The sequence below is a fragment of the Carcharhinus amblyrhynchos genome, unplaced genomic scaffold, assembly GCF_965287045.1.
Source record: "Carcharhinus amblyrhynchos unplaced genomic scaffold, sCarAmb.v2.hapA scaffold_38, whole genome shotgun sequence".
NCBI classification, from domain to species: Eukaryota; Metazoa; Chordata; class Chondrichthyes; order Carcharhiniformes; family Carcharhinidae; genus Carcharhinus; species Carcharhinus amblyrhynchos.
In genome coordinates this window covers 9,718,064-9,735,848 of record NW_027649779.1, presented here as the reverse complement: position 1 = coordinate 9,735,848, position 17,785 = coordinate 9,718,064, and the positions used below count along the sequence as shown (strand labels likewise).

At 42.5% G+C, this 17,785-nt stretch overlaps 8 non-coding genes across 8 annotated transcripts; 4 read left to right on the top strand and 4 right to left on the bottom strand.

The window, feature by feature from the left end:
- Positions 1-711: 711 nt before the first annotated feature.
- Positions 712-784, bottom strand: trnaf-gaa (transfer RNA phenylalanine (anticodon GAA)). Its single transcript has one exon. It is a non-coding gene; the product is annotated as a tRNA-Phe (tRNA).
- A 952-nt stretch (positions 785-1,736) lies between these two features.
- trnag-gcc (transfer RNA glycine (anticodon GCC)) lies at positions 1,737-1,807 on the top strand. Its single transcript has one exon. It is a non-coding gene; the product is annotated as a tRNA-Gly (tRNA).
- A 430-nt stretch (positions 1,808-2,237) lies between these two features.
- On the top strand, positions 2,238-2,311 carry trnan-guu (transfer RNA asparagine (anticodon GUU)). The gene has a single exon. It is a non-coding gene; the product is annotated as a tRNA-Asn (tRNA).
- A 2,292-nt stretch (positions 2,312-4,603) lies between these two features.
- On the bottom strand, positions 4,604-4,675 carry trnae-cuc (transfer RNA glutamic acid (anticodon CUC)). Its single transcript has one exon. It is a non-coding gene; the product is annotated as a tRNA-Glu (tRNA).
- Positions 4,676-5,662: 987 nt separating this feature from the next.
- On the bottom strand, positions 5,663-5,735 carry trnak-cuu (transfer RNA lysine (anticodon CUU)). The gene has a single exon. It is a non-coding gene; the product is annotated as a tRNA-Lys (tRNA).
- Positions 5,736-6,447: 712 nt separating this feature from the next.
- trnat-ugu (transfer RNA threonine (anticodon UGU)) lies at positions 6,448-6,523 on the top strand. The gene has a single exon. It is a non-coding gene; the product is annotated as a tRNA-Thr (tRNA).
- Positions 6,524-12,426: 5,903 nt separating this feature from the next.
- On the bottom strand, positions 12,427-12,508 carry trnal-aag (transfer RNA leucine (anticodon AAG)). The gene has a single exon. It is a non-coding gene; the product is annotated as a tRNA-Leu (tRNA).
- A 4,716-nt stretch (positions 12,509-17,224) lies between these two features.
- trnan-guu (transfer RNA asparagine (anticodon GUU)) lies at positions 17,225-17,298 on the top strand. Its single transcript has one exon. It is a non-coding gene; the product is annotated as a tRNA-Asn (tRNA).
- The last annotated feature ends 487 nt before the right edge of the window (positions 17,299-17,785 follow it).

Sequence of the window (17,785 nt, the reverse complement as noted above, 5' to 3'; positions counted from 1 at the left end):
AAAATTTGGCTGTTAATGGGGAAAAATTTATTCCTTCTACTGACACAAATATCTCGCAGATCTGGGTCCAAATCTTGTGCTCAGTGACAAGAAAACACTTTCATTGAATTAAGCAGGAACTCTCCTACCTCCAGTGAAGAAGAGGCAGTTTTCACTCAGAAGCAGTAACTGTGAGATTAAGTGGAGAGGGGGATAAGGACAGGTTAAAGCAGTGTGAATTGTCTCAAGCCTGGACAGTTACTCGGATTTTGCAAGCCCGTGCCAAAAGGTGGGGGTTACAAGTCGTGTTCCATGAACGCAAAATCCCGGTTGAAGCCGTTCTCTGTATTTGGAATTTGGCTATCAGATCTGTTCAGCGATTCTGTGTTGTGGTGTGTCTTGAAGGCCGCCTTGGAGAAAGCTTACCCGAAGATCGGTGGTTGAATGCCCTTGACTGCTTAAGTGTTCCCCGACAGGAATGGAATAGCCTTGTCGGCTGTGAAGCGGTATCCATTCATCTGTTGTCGGAGCGTCTGCATGGTCTGGGCGATATACCATGATACGGAATATCCTTTCATGCAGTGGATGAGGTAGACCACGGTGGCTCAGTTACGTGTGTATATATCGCCTACCTGGTGGATTCTGTTCTCACGTTAATTGATGTTTGGAAACAGTGCGAGATAAAATGCAGGACTGTTCAGCAGATAGCACAGAATACCAGCAAGAGGATCCTGCTGAAAGTCGGGATTGAACCAGGGACCTTTGGAGCTTCAGTCTAACGCTCTCCCAACTGAGCTATTTCGGCTGACTGGCAAAGTGGAAGCTTCCGTCTCCCAAATATCTAAGAGAGCAATGATTTCTGCCTATTCGTTAATGCATCATTTTCAGTTGTTCATCTGATTTGCTTTAAACGTCATGAATACTATTTTTTTCAAAACTTTAATGCAGTGGGAAACATCATTATTCATTTTGACAGGAGGAACCAGCAGAGACAATGTAATATCAATTACTGTGGGCAAAAGATGGGCTTCTGGAGCCAGCCTAGTTGTTTCTCCAGTAAACCGGATCTGCTCGCCCTGAGGTCATCACCCTGTTTCTGTAGTACGGTGGTTATCACAAGACCCAGATTAATTCTGTAAATATCTGGGTAGAAATGGGAATGATGGGATGTGTACACGATCCGATTTCAGTTTCAGTTAGAAAAATCAAGCCCATCACCTTAATTCTTGGGCAGGGAAAACAGTCTCACTGTTTGTAATCCTGTTATTTATATCATGATGTGGAGACGCCAGTGTTGGATTGAAGTGGGTACAGTCAGCATTCTCACTACACCAGGTGAAAGTAAAACAAAATAATTTGAATTACGAGCTTTTGGAGCGCTGCTCCTTCATCAGAGTGTTTAGCTCGGCAGTCAGAAATTCACTGTGTGTGTGTGCTCTCGAAAGGGGCCACTTGCACACACTGCTTTACTCCAGCAAATTGTTCAGTTGGTAATGTTTCTGTTCGTTGTTCTTCACGAAAACGACACAGGACACAAACCTGCATTCAATCTGAGCTGTGAGACCAAAACGCAAATCCACTTTGGCAGCGGTGGGATTCGAACCCACGCCTCCGAAGAGGCTGGAAGAGGCTTGCGCGATGTTGCGTGTGAGATTTGAGTGAGAGCATTCGTGGAACGAAAGGACAAAGTGAGGAAATGACAATGCTGCTGAGTCTGAAGGAAGAGAGAGCATGTGGGGGCAGCACTAACAAGAGCAACATTGGTAGTTCAGTGGTAGAATTCTCGCCCGCCACGCGGGAGGCCCGGGTTCGATTTCCGGCCAATGCAAAGCTTCTTCTTTCTCCGTTCACTCTGTATATTGAAGCGAATCTCCTGTCAAAATTGGGGGAAGACAAGCGAAATATTAAGTCTTGGAGCTAAATCCTGAGGGAAATGGGTCACAATATTCGGAAGGAGGTGCAGTTGTGAATGGTGTTAGTGATGATTGAGTGGAAAGTGTTGGATCTTTGGGCTACTGGTGGTTAGTTCCCTTCCCTCCCGTTGAATTCCTGCCTTTGATATGAGACATGGAATCATTTTACCTGCCCGTTCATCGGAGAAACACACTACAGCAGTGCTGCAGGATCAACGGAACTAAAGAGACTTGTATAGAATTGTAAACAGTGCGGTCATGCTGCAGTTCTGGAACAGGTTTTCAGAAATTGAATTGTGGTCATTGACACACTAGTTTAGAATATATTTAACTGCTGTTGTTTCGGTCTCTGTAGCGCAACTGGTCAGCGCGTTCGGCTGTTAACCAAAAGGTTGGTGGTTCGAGACCACCCAGGGACGGAATTTTACTATTTTCGCACCATCAGCATTCACGGGTAAACAGTTGCCTGCTTCAACTCATTGAAAAGTCTGGAACTACGAGAGAGAGTTTGGTAGTGCACAAGCTGAGACATTGTATATGCCTCTGATTCTGTGTGTGGCCTTGTATCTTTCGAGTTACCAGGATCTCTATATGTCTGCGCCTGAATCTTGGTGTATCTGAATCTAGTGTGCCCCTACATCTACATGTGTCCCTGACTCTGTGCATGCCCCCCTGTTTCTCTGTAGGCTCCAATACCTCTGTGTGTGTGTGTGTGTGTGTGTGTGTGTGTGTGTGTGTGTGTGTGTGTGTGTGTGTGTGTGTGTGTGTGTGTGTGTGTGTGTGTGTGTGTGTGTGTGTGTAAATGTCTGATTCTTTGTGCCTTTTTAAAGACTAAACCGTGAAAATGTCTGACAAACGAATTGCAGAGGGCAGCAATGTTTACCCACTAAGATTCTGATTTGATTAACGTCTGGTAACTGCATCGAATGTACAATTTGAAGTTTCAAATAATCCCAACTTCAATCTCCAGACATTATCTCCCAATGGGAAATGAAGAACACGGTTTATCTGCGGTGCCTGGTTATAAAAAGGGCGAATGCGCCAGCCGAGATCCTTCTACAAACTCCAATCTCGGACAATATCGTTCAATATTCATATTTCAGTAATCGGTTCGCAGACTCAGAAGTCCCAGCTCCTGCAGTCGCTTTGGTCCGCCAGCAGATGGTGGTGTTGTATCACTTTAATCGCAAGGTTAGTGCAGCAGGTTTGAGGAGATATTTGAAGAAATTGATTTCACTGTTTCCATGGAAAGGGAACAATCAGTAAACCAATGGTATTAATATCTCTGTCAGTAAGATTCACAGGGAAATCTGGCCGAAGGGTAGTGAATTGAATACTTGCATTCATATTTACCTTCCGGCTAGTGAACATGTCGATTACCAGCTAATTATTGTATAACCTGACATTTTAGTGATTTAAAAATTTGTCTATTTTCTCATCCAGACATTATCAAATAATATTTCATTATAATTGGACACATATCTATTTTTCGCTGGATTTTCCATTCCTCGGTGCTCATTTTTTCCCCTTAGTCCGTTTAGAAATCCAGCCGAACCCTGCCTCTATGTTATGTTCTGTGTATATTTAAAATGTAGTTGCTTGTTATAATTTTTGACTTCAGCACAATTCGCGCCCTAACTCACTCTGATCTACAACACACACTGTAGATTGCATGAGCGCCTCAAAATGACTTACTGTGCACTGATTTGAGTTATTAGCTCATTATACCAATCTCACTGTCGAATGCTGACACGGGATTTTATTACGTGTAATCGCAGACAATCCAATTTTCTGTTCCGAGCTGCAATCTGACTCTGAATGTAACTCAATGGGAGTTTGGGGCTAGTATTTCTTGGACATTATCATCTCAGTATCCATCATAATTTCCCATGCCCTCCGCACCGCCCCCCCTCACTCCACGCCCCCAACGCCTCCCTCCCCCCCCTCCACCTCCACCCCCCATAAACGCCCCCACCCCACCCCCGGCCGCAGACCAACACCATTTATTAATCTCGATTCCACGTCTTCAGTTCACCATCATTAGTTTTAATAGTGACATTTATCAAAGAGTTGGAGCGATGGAGGGGGAGAGGGCGGGGCTAAATACGCGGGGGTTCAGTGAGGTTTCAGAACTGGTGGAGTCACCAACTCCCACCCACTTTGACACGGTGCTACTCCATTCTGGAACGGGATTGATGATAAACTGTCAGCTAAACAGAACATTATACTCAGCATGTAATCAGTTTCCGGAGGTGAATGTATTTGAAAGCAAAGGAAGGGAATATCATTTACTGCAGATGATAGAATGACTGTGTGACTATATCTGCAGTGACAGTGACCTGGGATGAAGCAATGGAGACAGTAATGATGATCAATGAGATACAAATCTCAGATATCACAGCAGAACTGTGAAAAGCTCATGTTGTTCAGCAGATTTCCCACGAGAAGCTATAGAAGAGGCAGAGGCTACGAATGATCTTTGAGTGTGGTGAACTACAGTGAAATGTAGTGGAGTAGAATGTATTATTATTCATTTTGACAGGAGGAAGCAGCAAGGGGAATGTAAATATAAATTGCCGGGATTGGGCCAATGGGTTTATTTTGTTTCTCCAGGTAGTTCAAACTGACACAATGATCGCTCCTGTTTTCCATCAGGAAGGAATTTCAGCTCCTCCTCAATCTTGTGCTGGTCGGCAGCAATAAAGTCAACATTCCCTGACCGGGAATCGAACCCGGGCCGCAGCGGTGAGAGCGCCGAATCCTAACCACTAGACCACCAGGGAAGGTGCGAGCAGCTGTTTTAATCTGACCGATACATTGCAACGTTTTTCAAATTCTCCAGAACGGCTTGTCGAAGGAAAAAAAAATTGTTTGATAGAACAGGAATGACTCCTTCAGCCAACAGCAAATTACTGCAGATGCCGGAACTTAAAAAAAGAAACTTAAAATGCTGGAAAATCTCACCAGGCATGACGGCATCTCTGGAGAGAGAATGTAAGACAATGTAATTGAGTCTAAACTGCCCTCTGAAATGGCCCAACAACATAGTTAGTTCAGTGGGAATTAGGGATGGACAACAAATACTGACAATGAAATCTATATTGTGTTAGCAGCATTTTATGAAAGAATTAATAATTTTCATTTTGTTTCATTTCATGTCAGACAGGGTGACATATTCGGAGCTCTTATTATTTAAAACCTCTGCCCTTTAACTATTTAGACACTTATGGTTCAGTCAGAGAAAAGTGATCCACTGTGATCCAAAAGAAGGAATTTTAGTTGCTGCAAATCCCACCTCAAAACGGAAAATGTTGGAAGATTCATCAGTTTCAACAGCTTCTGTGGAGGGAAAGAGAGGGAATGATACAGCTTGCTGACCTTTGACCCTAACTGGAAGAAATTGATGACTTAATGGTTTACAAACAAATACAGAGTCAAGGAAAATAGAGAGGGAGAGGAGGAAAGAACAAATAGTCTTTTGATAAGATGGAAGGCTGGAGTGATTGAATTACAATGGAGATGATTGTTGTTTCCTCTGACACAATCTCGCAGATCTGGGTCTAAATCTCATAATAAATGAGAACAAAACCTCTCGCTGAGTTCAGCGCTAAACTCACCGCCTTCCAGTGATCTGGAGGCAGTTTTCATTCACAACGGTGAGACGAACAACGTAGAAAGGAGAGAGAGAGTCAGTTTCAGCCTTGACACTTCTGGGGGAACGGAGATCTGGAATTCACCCAGGATTGGGTCAAAGTTTTTTAAAAAAAAGACGCCCAACGTGGGGCTCGAACCCACGACCCTGAGATTAAGGGTCTCATGCTCTACCGACTAAGCTAGCCGGGTACATGAATTATGGGGCTTTCCGTAACCTAAAATACGTGGAGAGAATATGGCTTTTCTATTTGGTGTCTCAGTTTGTTCAGATTTCAACGTTTACATTGAATCCCCAAAGTTTCTATCCATCCCTCTCAGTCATCAATTACATCAATCACATCTTTCAATTCTTAGCTTCACCTTTCCCAAGCATTCCAAAATCCTCTTACATCATTCACCGTATTTTCCCTTTGTTCTTAATAATTTAGCCAGGGGAGGGGCCGGGGGGAAACCCTCTCAAGATTTTCATGTCACACTGTTTCCCTATTTCAGATTTTTCAATACGATCATCTCTGATTATTCTAAACTCCAGAGCGAACAGACTCATCCCACTGAATGTCTCCTCTCAGGAGAAACACAGAAATCCATCGCCCCACAGCGTCTGTGAAGGGAACAACATCTAAATCTTCCGGCTGGATGAACTGGCCTCGGAGCTGGAGAAGACAGAGTTGTAACACTAACGATAAACTCTGAAGAACATACATGCCAGATACACAACATACATGTCAGATACACACACAGCACACATGTCAAATCATGTCACTTTCAAGTTGCGTCTTTTAACTTCCTGCTCTCCACCTCAGACATTTCCCCATTCATCAAAAATCTCCGACGTCAAACCCCATCCTGCTCCTCAATCCACTGATAATGTTACTAGTACCGCAATGAGCTGGTAGAATTTGGCTCCATAGCTCAGTGGTTAGAGCACTGGTCTTGTAAACCAGGGGTCGCGAGTCCAATTCTTGCTGGAGATTCCACGCAAAGTTTAGCTAACATAAACTGTAGGAAAAAGCAGTGGACTTGTATCGTAACTGAAATGAGGCAGTAATATTCCAGCTTTTAAGAAAGTTCACCGTTCGAGAAAGTGAGAGGAGGACAAACGGGAGAGAGGGCTTGGATCTCTCTTAACGTCCCAACTGCGATGGACCTTCAGAAGGTTATAGGTTTCAGAGGAGATCACCAAGGTACGAGGGCCAGCGCATCCTTTGAAACAATTCTCATGGAAATATAAACAACGTTGAGTTAGGTCCATTATGTGAGATTAAAAGTGATAATCTGTGACAGGTGAATGGCAGAGTTCAGGAAATTTCAGCCACTCCCACTCAAAATTGGATTTGCGTTTCATAACGCCACCGAATGTACAAATACACGTGTTAAATATACATCTCCAATCTCTAGTCACTATCTCCCACGGGAAAGAGAAATAGAATTCCTGTGCAGTGACTGCTGATAAAATGGCAAACTGACCAGCCGAGCTCCTGTTGGAAAACTTCAATCCCGACAATTTTGTCCAATACCCACACTTGAGCAACTGGTTGCCAAGTGCAGACATCCCGCTACTGAATGCAGACACATGAGACCAGCGCTGCGAGTCGCCAGCAGATGGTGAAACTGGATCACTACAATCATGTTTGCAGTGAAAAAGGTTTTCAGAGTTTTTTTTTAAGGGTAGGAAAAAGTGAATAAAAAGTCGTTTACATATTTTTCCAGTAACTTACGGCGTGGAATGGTTATGAATAGAATACTTACTTTGTTATTCCTGCTAATAAAGATGTCTGTTTTCGGCTAATCATTCCATTACATTCTATTTTATTATTTTAAATACTTGTTCAGAATTCATTTAAAAAATATTCATAACTGAAGATAAATCTATTTTTGCCCGAATTTTTCAACAATTATTTACTTTTCAGACCCTTCACAAACAAAGACCAACCTTGCTTATATTCTGTTCTATGGGGAAGATTTGCAACCACCTTTGCCAAATAATCCATTCATCCATGAATCTCTACTCCAATCTGTTCAATTCACCATTGCTAAATCCAATAATGAATACTGTGCAAAGTGGGCAGGACTGTTTGGGCTGAGTGTCCAGCTGAATGGGAGGGTGGGGATGTGGTGAGGTGGGGTGGAACTGTGAAGACAGTTCACGGGGGTTGAGTTTTGAGATTCATTTCATTGAGGGAGTTGTGTTGCTGCTGAAGTGAAATGCAAACATTCGCTCAAGTTAAGAGAATGGTACAAAACTGGAGGTCAACATGATGTCCAGGCTGGTTCATTAGTATTAGCTGATTTGAATCCGGATTTTTTCTGGACTCAATTCATTTTTTTTATTTGTTTTTACAATTTCAATACACGTTTTAATCAGAAATGGTGACATAAAATATGTCTACACTGTGTATGTTTCACTGAGATATTGTTTTGTGCAGAGCACGAGATAATCACCCTCTTCTAACGAAAAAAAAAACGTTTATTCTGTAAGTAATTTCACAATTGCCGTAAATGGAGATCTGGTCACATTCTTTAGATCCTCTCTGAATTGTGTCTGGGTCACTGCGTAAATGTATGTATTGGTGCAGCAACTCAGAAGTTGGAGCATAAATCCTAATTCCCGCACAAATGCAGGAATATAGAAATGAATTAAGTTTACATTATATAATCGTTGACAAAAGGAGTGGATAAGTAAGACTGACCATAGTAGGATAAAATTTCCTGATAGAGCAAACAGTAAGATAATGGATTTTTTTCTCTTCACTGTCTCTGGGTCCTTTGAACTATCCATACGCTTGTGGCTCTGAAGTCTCCTGCGGAATTTGGTCGACCCTAGAATGTGTTTAATGGTGAAAGCATTCAGCAACAGAATCAACAGAAAAGGAATGAATGGTGTTAAAATATAATGCAGATTTTCAACTGCTCCCCATGCTGCAGAAGAGAGGGCATCAAAGTCTACATAACAAAAATGGGGAATATTCTGAATCGCATATCTATCACCATACATGAAATACCAGAAAATGTTCTTTACACTGAACAGCACACTCACAGTTCCGAGAACTGCTGTTGCAGTTTTCTCAGTGCAGTATTTTATTTTCAGCTTCTGACAAGTAATAGCCACAAATCGATCAAAGGTGAAAGAGACAGTGAACCAGACAGAGCAATCAGTGACTGCATAAAGCAGCACAGCATGGATATTACATAGTTTAATATGGTAAATGATTAAAAATTCAAACTTAATGAGAATTTGCCTCAGTATGACATCGATGATAACGACCAGTAGATCCGCTGCTGACATGGAAATGAGGTAACGTATCACACTTTTGGAAAGACCACACTTTCCTCGCGACAGGATAAGAATCGTCAATACATTCACTGTAAGGAAGAGAAACACAATTTACTCGTATTTTAGACTGAGCACAAGAGAAGCAATCTCTCAGGATCCTCGGGAACAGCTGAAACATTTTTATTAAATCCACCTCAGAATAGGCTGAGTTCACCTATTCTGCTCGAGACAAAGTTCACAGCAGAAAAGCCCCGCAATGATGTAGCAAGAAGCCACATTCACCAGATAATAAAGTCTCCAATTTGCTGCCTTCTTCAGATTTGTATATGGGGACACAATGGTGCTGATCGGTTTGGAGCAAATATTTCTGGTCTGGATGACTCTGCTTTGATTGTGCTGAAGACTGTGCAGTTGAAGATGTTGAATCAGCTGATTTGGAATTGGCTGTGAATCATAATACTGGAAATCATGTTACATAACGAGAACCGTAAAGTGGAAAGATTGAAAGTGAATGTCAGGTAGTGTGAGGAAAGCTGTGTGGCAAGGAAAAATGTTTCCAGTGCATTCACAGCTACAAACATGAAAGTTACACAGAATAATATCAATAACTGGGTAACATAGACAAGGACAATGAACACAGAGAAATATGACTTACCAGTGACACCAACTACAGCAAGGAACGGGTAGTAAATCCTTTGAATGTCGTAAATTACCCAAAGAATACGAAGCTCAAGTGGTATAATCCAGAACATGGCTCTGAAATTCAATGATCGCTGACTGTACTAGAGACCACTCCCAGTTAAACAATATTGCGCACACTGTGAAAATTCCTATTTATAAATCTTCTAATGTCTCCGTTGAAACAATTAAACCGTGTGCTGAGGGACATGAATCGCTGTCTCTGAACAAACAAGATGACTTCATCTTTTCTTGTAAATTACATGGTTATTGTCCCTTTTATGCATGTTAAAAAATCCGAATGAAGGCAAACATTTTGGTTCATGCACCTTGGCAAAAAAAAGGAACACTGATTAACAATGTGTTGCTGAACTGAAGAGAGTTGAAACCGTTGTGAGTATTGCTGTCACACATTATCAGCCTATCCGTTTTCCAACAGATCTCTGAAGACAGATAAGTCAACACCGGGGACAAAATAGTGAGGCTGAAATCATTTTGTTTGTAAGAACACACAACAGAATGGTTGTCAATAAATACTTACATATTAAATGTTCTTCAGTTGAAACACATGAACTGTTTGGTGTTTCCATGCATTCGTGGAAGGCAGAGATGGGCTGAAGGTTATCACTGGGAAAACCGAAGGGGAATTGCTAAAAAAAAAAATCATTTCTCCAAAGAGGGTTATGAGAAAATAGAATATTTAAAATAAATAAGTGCGCAAATGTCTATGATATTTCTTAGACATAGAACCATAGATTTCCTACAGTTCAGAAGAAAGGTAATCTTGGCCCACCGAGTCTGCATCCCACCCAGGTCCTCCCCTCTGCCCTATCCCCATTAGTCCCACACATTTTCCATGGCTAATCCACATACTCTAAGGGAAAATAACGGGCAATTTTTGCATGCTCAATCCAACTAATATGATCAGTTGTAATATAAATGAGGGACGGGTTTTGTGCAGTAATACAGAGACAGAGCCGAATGCACCAGATTTCGATACAGCACCTGTACTAATATGAATACAGACTGAGTCCAGTTCAGTCATTACTGACAGAATGTATACAGTACATTACTAACCAGCGTGATGTTTTCTCATCTAAATAGAGACATGACATACTCAGTTTTGACAAAGACAAGGTCTTTGTGAAGGATACAATGTGAAGGATAAACTTGCAGTTGGTGAATAAAAAGTTTGAAATGCAATAAAAAGCAGGTGATTCATGGATAAATCAACATTTTAAAGAATTTGTGTCAGCTTCCCTGGTGGTCTAGTAGTTAGGATTCGGCTCTCTCAGTACTGTAGCCTGGGTTCGACTCCCGGTCAGGGAATGTAGATTTTATTACAATAATTCTGCGTTACTTCTCGGTCTGCACCTGTCAGAATCAATATTAGGGAGATTTCTTTGTTTGTGTCTGAATTGGAAAAGTCACATGTAAAGAATCAAAAAGAAATTAAGAGAGCGATGGGCGAGAAAGGGCTGATGGTACAAAATGCTGATGCGGTTAAAATCTAGCTGTTAATGGGGGAAAATTTATTGTTTCTACTGACACAAATATCTGCAGATCTCGGTCCAAATCTCTGTTTCCATGACAAGAAAACTTTTAATTGAATGAAATAGTAAACTCTCCCACCCCCAGTGAAGTGGAGGCAGTTTTCACTCAGAAACCAGTAACTGTGAGTTTAACAATGTGGGAAGGAGAAAGACTCAGTTTGAGCGGTGACATTGCGGGAGGAATGGAGAGCTGGAGTTCACCCAGAAAAGCAGCAAAGGTTAAAATCAATGGCGCCCAACGTTGGATGGTCCATTAACGGTGATAATTTAATGTTATTCAGCAGAATCACCACAGGATGGTGCATCACAGATTGATGCTAATACTTTGAATGGAGTGAACTGCAGTAACATTGAATGCAGTAGAAAGGGCAGCACTTTAGCACAGTGATTAGCACTGATGCCTCACAGCGCCAGGGACTCAGGTCCTCGGGTCACCGTCTGTGCGGAGTTTGCACGTTCTCCCCGTGCCTCCGTGGGTTTCCTCCGGGTGTTCCGGTTTGCGTGTCAAAGATGTGTGGGTTAGTTTGACTGGCCATGCCAAATTCGTCCTAGTGTCAGAGGGATTAGAAGGGGAAATCTGTGGGTTTACGGGGAATAGGCCGTGGGTGGGATTGATGTGGGTGCGGACTCGATGGGCCGAATGGCCTCCTTCGGGAGGAATCAAAAGAGGTAATGCAAATATACATTGTTTTGGATGAAACAGCAGGTCAACTAAATGTATTTTCACTGCCATGTAAAAGTGGACCTGACATCTGCACTGAAATGTGATGAGGTTGGAAAAACTCAGGACGTTACATGGCATGTGTGCATCAGGAAACAAAGATAAACCTTCACCTCCATCACCTTTCATTAACATTGGGAATGTTTAGAAATAGAGGAAGTTTTTAGAAAGTAAAATCCAACGAGCAGGAAATGGAACAATACCTGGCAGGGTGGAAATTGCGATGGGTATTTGGCCTGTTGCAGCTTGTACGAATTGGTGTTTGAAAACAGTGCGAGACATCATACAGGTCCCATTTGCAGACAGCACAGAAAACCAGCAGGAGGGTCCTGCTGAAACGCGGGATTGGACCAGGGACCTTTAGGTTTATCAGTCTCACGCTCTCCCAACTAAGCTATTTCGGCCGTTTGGTCGGCTAGAAGCTTCCGTCTCCCAAATATCTAAGGGAGCAATGATCCTTCATCTGAGTGTTTAACGCGGCAGCCAGCAATTCACTGTGTGTGTGCGCTCTCGAAAGGGGCCACTTGATCACACTGCTTCACCCCAGCAAATTGTTAAGTTGGTAATGTTTCTGTTCGTTGTTCTTGACGAAAATGACACCGTACACATTCGTGCATTCAATCTGAGCTGTGAGATCAAAACTCAAGTCCATTTTGTCAGCGGTGGGATTCGAACCCACGCCTCCGAAGAGATTAGAACCTTAATCCAACGCCTTAGACCGCTCAGCCACGCTACCACGTGCAACAGTTCCACTATCATGTTATTTGATGATAATGTTACTGAAATTCATTAAAAGCCATGGAGCTTGGAACGGCCATCAGGAGGATTGAGCCTGCTCCTTCACTGATTCAGGTAAGTCTGAACTTAGCAACAAACAGAAATCATCTCACCTCAGAAACACAATGAGCTGCACACAGTAACATGCAGTGAAGGGCCGGCATCATTTAAACTGTCCTTAACCACGTCTCTTCCCAATTTCTGCCAGAAATGACAAGATAACCGCCTGTTGGATTTGCTCAGAGTCTGCAATTCAGGACACGAGGCGCGATTATATTTTATATGTTCATCCAGGGAACAACTCACATGTGTTTTCACAGTTTGGATGGGAGCAATAAATTTTCAATTTCAGACCAGTAATCCGAACAGCAGGGAAAGAGTCAAACTCTAACCACCAGACCAGCAGCTTACAGCGTGTTTTAGAATTTACTTCATCCACGCTGCTTTTGTTACTTTAATTTTGACACCAGGCCACTTTCATCACAAACAGATTTCTCCCGCAAAATGGCAGCTTCTGATTCAACCATGATGTTTTCAGCCAATGAAAACATTCCGTGGACACTCCGACAGTTCGAAACTGAACAGAAGTATTTCTAAATGTTTTTCAATGCAGATGAGGGAACAGTTTCATTATTCAGTGTCAATATAAAGGGTGAAATCTGACTCATTAGCACACAGATTTTACATTGCAACATCTCAATCGTTAGTACTTTGCAGTCTATCACTGCCCTTCCCTTTCTGTGTTTGTTCTTGAACTGTTCTACATGTGAAATTTCCAGCTCTGATGGAATCTTGCAAATGTCACTCGGCTGATTTTAATCGATCTGCTTTCGATCAGAGAGTAAATCAGATCATTATTAATGGTTTGCTGAGATCATATAATCTTATTTTCCTCGGCGGGAATTGAAACTACGCATCACTGGGGAAGTGCTGAACACAAACCGCTGGACTACCAGTGAACATCGCTCGACAATCACCAGGCAAGACTGTTCCCTTCCTGTTGGCGAACACTTCAGTGGTCACGGGCATTCAGCCTCTGATCTTCGGGTAAGCGTTCTCTAAGACGGCCTTCACGACACACGACAGCGCAGAGTCGCTGAGCAGAGACTGATAGCCAAGTTCCACACACATGAGGACGGTCTCATCAGGGATCTTGGGTTCATGTCGCACTATCTGCAACCCCCGTGACTTGCTTGGGTTTGCAAAACCTCACTCACTGTGCTGTCTGGAGACAATACACATCTCTTTAACCTGTGATCAGTGCTCCTTCCACTCACATTGTCGGCCACTTTAGGACTCGAACAGCAGGTTAGGTGTAAAGATTCGCATTCTAATCAGTAATCTCTAAACTGTCTGTGCTTTATATGCTCTGTCCGAGGCCAGAACTCTCCATTCACCTGACGAAGAGGGAGTCCACTCGAAATCTTGCGAGTTTACTATCAAATAAATCGGTTGGACTAAAACCTGGTGTTGTCAGACTTTTTACTGTGTTATCCTAGAAAGGCAGAGATGAAGGTGTCTTTGCACAGATGGGTCACTGGGTGTCGCAGTGGCTCTTTCACTGAACAGCCTTCAGTTCAACCACATTCCACACATGACTGCGGGAACATGCCTGTCTGGGAAAGGGGGCAACCCTATAATAGTGAAAATGGAGCCGAGTGGATGGGTTTTGGAGAACGGAATTAAGCCAAGGCAGAGGCAGTTATTTATTTATTTAAAAGTTCAGAGAATATTTTACAGTGAAATTATTTTTTGTAAGTTAGAAAAGTGAACATAACGATCGAGCTTCACATTGAGAACAGAACAAATGCACAGGGAATCCGTCAATATTTGTACATCTGTTACATACACCACAAAGAGAATACAGACCTTAATAGAAAGAGGAATTAACAGATGTGAATAAGGAATGAGAAAAGTTACTTATGTATACATGAAATTTAAACTACGGGAAAACTATTAACCACAGTTGCATTATAACAAAAAAAATTCTCGTATTTTTCACACTGGAAACTGATATAACGTCTACGATTGCCTCAGTTACAGATTCAGAATGATAAAATGAGAGAATAGAATAACCGAGAGCAGATATTGCATTTGAGTTAGAGAGAGATCTTGATAATCAGCCCAGAGTCAAAAAATTCAACTCATCACTTGATCTGTAAACTAAAGACACAACAATGAAGCAGATGTTCCTGATGTGGGACATTAATATTGGAGTTTTTATTCATGGAATGTTGTCATTGGCTGAACACACCATGTTGAATAAGAATCTGTCATTTTGCAGGAGAAAGCTATTTCTGTGAAAGTGGCCTGGTGTGAAAACTAAACTAACAAATACAACGCGGATAAAGTAAATTCTAAAACATGCTGGTGGGTACGCTGGTGGTTAGAGTTTGTATTTTTCGCTGCTGTTTAGATTTCAGGTCTGAAATTGAAGATTTATTGCTCTCATCCAAACTCTGAAAACAAATGTGAGTTATTGCCTGGATGAACATATAAAACATAATTTTGCCTCGAGTCCTGGAGTGCAGATCCTGAGCAAATTCAACTGGAGGTTCTCTTGTCATTTCGGGCAGGAAATTGGGAAGACACGAGCTTAAGGACAGTTTAAATGATGTCGGTCCTTTACAGCATGTTACTGTGTGCAGCTCATTGTGTTTCTGAAGTGAGATGATTCCTGTTTGTTACTCAGTTCAGACAGGAATGCGCACAGTGAGAATTATCCACTGTCACAAGCTCCTTCCAGCCTTGAGCACGGAGTTAAGCTTTGAAGCGTTTGCTGTTTGGCTACAGTAATTCAGGGTTTTGTTGAGACCACATTTGGAATAGTGTGTGCAGTTTGGAGTTCCAGGAACCCACTACTCTCTGTGCAAACAATCTGCCATGTCCATCTCCTTTAAACCTTGCCCCTCGCACCTTAAAGCATGCCTTCATCGGCCGGGACATTTTGTCGCTGAACGGGCTGGCAAATTCCCCTCTCGATTAGGACATGGTGGTAAATTTAAATGAAACACCCTTCAGCCAATCCATCATCTGTATTTGCAAATTAAAACAAGGTTCTGCCGAGATTTGAATTCAGAGTCCAAAGTGCTCACCATTACACCACGGAACCCAACACGTGAACATAACCTGAAAATCGTGGATCAATTCTTGTGCCAATTTGAACAGCAGGGAGAAATATCAGTCCCGTTGTACAATTATTCATATTTATATTTCCCTTGCTGGTTCCTCCTGTAAAAGCGAGTAGGCTGCCTTCCACTGCATTAAATTTCACTGTAACTGACCACATTCAAACACCAATGTTTGCATCGAACTGACATAAACCTTACTGCAGTAAATCCACTGAACAACATCAGCTTATCACAGCTCTGCTTTCATCACACTGGAAGCCAATGTGAAAAATATAAACAATTTCAAATCTTAACAGACAGGAAGGAGTGTGTGAGTGTGGACAATTGGCGCTGTGCACGTTCATGTAACCAGTATCTGGGAGAATCAGGCAGATGGGATCCTGGGGGTCTCGTGGTTAGGATTCATTGCTTTCAGATGTCGCAGACTGGCCTCTATATCTGAGGATTTAATGCATTTTTTTAACGTCAGAGTAAAAAGCTTTGGGGTTTTCCTTTATCCGACTTGCCAAGGACTTCTCATGCCCCCTACTAGCTCTCCTAAGCCCTATTTTTTAACTCATTCCGAGCTAACTTGTAACCCTATATAGGTGTTATCAAGTGTTGAAAGTGGAAGTTTGTCCTGGTGTCGCACTGGATACCAGCTTTGAAGAAATGTAGCAACTTAAAGCTTTTGCAGAATGGCATGATGCTTATTGTAGTGATATGAGTTGAGTATAAGAGACAGTGTGCAAATAATTTGAATACGTTTTAAGCGTGTTTAGACGGATGTGGTGAAAGCAGAGGCATATTTGGGAGAATGAGGCTGTGTGAGAGGGGGACTGTTGTAGAGTGCTTGTGTTTTGGAGGAAGGGTGAAAGTTTGAGATGCGGTTGTGAATGAAAGGAAGGTGCTGAACAGCATGAGAGGCTTGTGCGATGTTGCGTGTGAGATTTGAGTGAGACCATTTGTGGGCATTTGGGGAATGAAAGGACAAAGTAAGGAAATTACAATGCTGCCGAGTGTGAAGGAAGAGAGAGCATCAGGGTGTAGCACCAATAAGAGCGGCAGTGGTGATTCAGTGGTAGAATTCTAGTTTCCCACGCGGGAGCCCCGGTTCGATTCCCGGCCAATGCAAAGCTTATTCTTTCTCTGTTCACTCTGTATATTGAACCGAATCTCCTGCCAAAATTGGGGGAAAACAAGGGAAATATTAAGTCTGGGGACTGAATCCTGAGAGAAAATAGATCACAATATTCGGAAGGAGGTGCAGTTGTGAATGGTGTTATTGGTGATTGAGTGGAAAGTATCGGATCTTTGGGCTACTGGTGGTTAGTTCCCTTCCGTCCCGCTGAATCCCTGCCTGTGATAAGAGATATGGATTCATTTTACCTGCCCGTTCATAGGAGAAACACACTACAGCAGTGCTGCGGGATCAACGGAATTCAGGAGACTTGTATAGAATTGTAAACATTGCGGTCATGCTGCAGTTCTGGAACAGGTTTTCAGAAATTGAATTGTGGTCATTGACACACTAGTTTAGAATATATTTAACTGCTGTTGTGTCAGTCTCTGTGGCGCAATTGGTCAGCGCGTTCGGCTGTTAACCGAAAGGTTGGTGGTTCGAGACCACCCAGGGACGGAATTTTTGCTATTTTTCTCACTATCAGCATTCAAGGGTAAACAGTTGCCTGCTTCAACTCATTGAAAAGTCTGGAACTACGAGAGAGAATTTGGCAGTGTACAAGCTGAGACATTGTGTATGCTTCTGATTCTGTGTGTGCCCTCGTATCTTTCGAGTTACCAGGATCTCTATATGTCTGCGTCTGAATCTAGTGTGTCCCTGCATCTATATGTGTCCCTGAATCTGTGTATGCCCCCCCTGCTTCTCTGTAGCCTCCAATGCCTCTGTGTGTGTGTGTGTGTGTGTGTGTGTGTGTGTGTGTGTGTGTGTGTGTGTGTGTGTGTGTGTGTGTGTGTGTGTGTGATTCTTTGTGCCTTTTTTAAGACTAAACCGTGAAAATGTCTGACAAACGAATTGCAGAGGGCAGCAATGTTTACCCACTAAGATTCTGAATTTGATTAACGTCTGATAACTGCATCGAGTATACAATTTGAAGTCTCACATA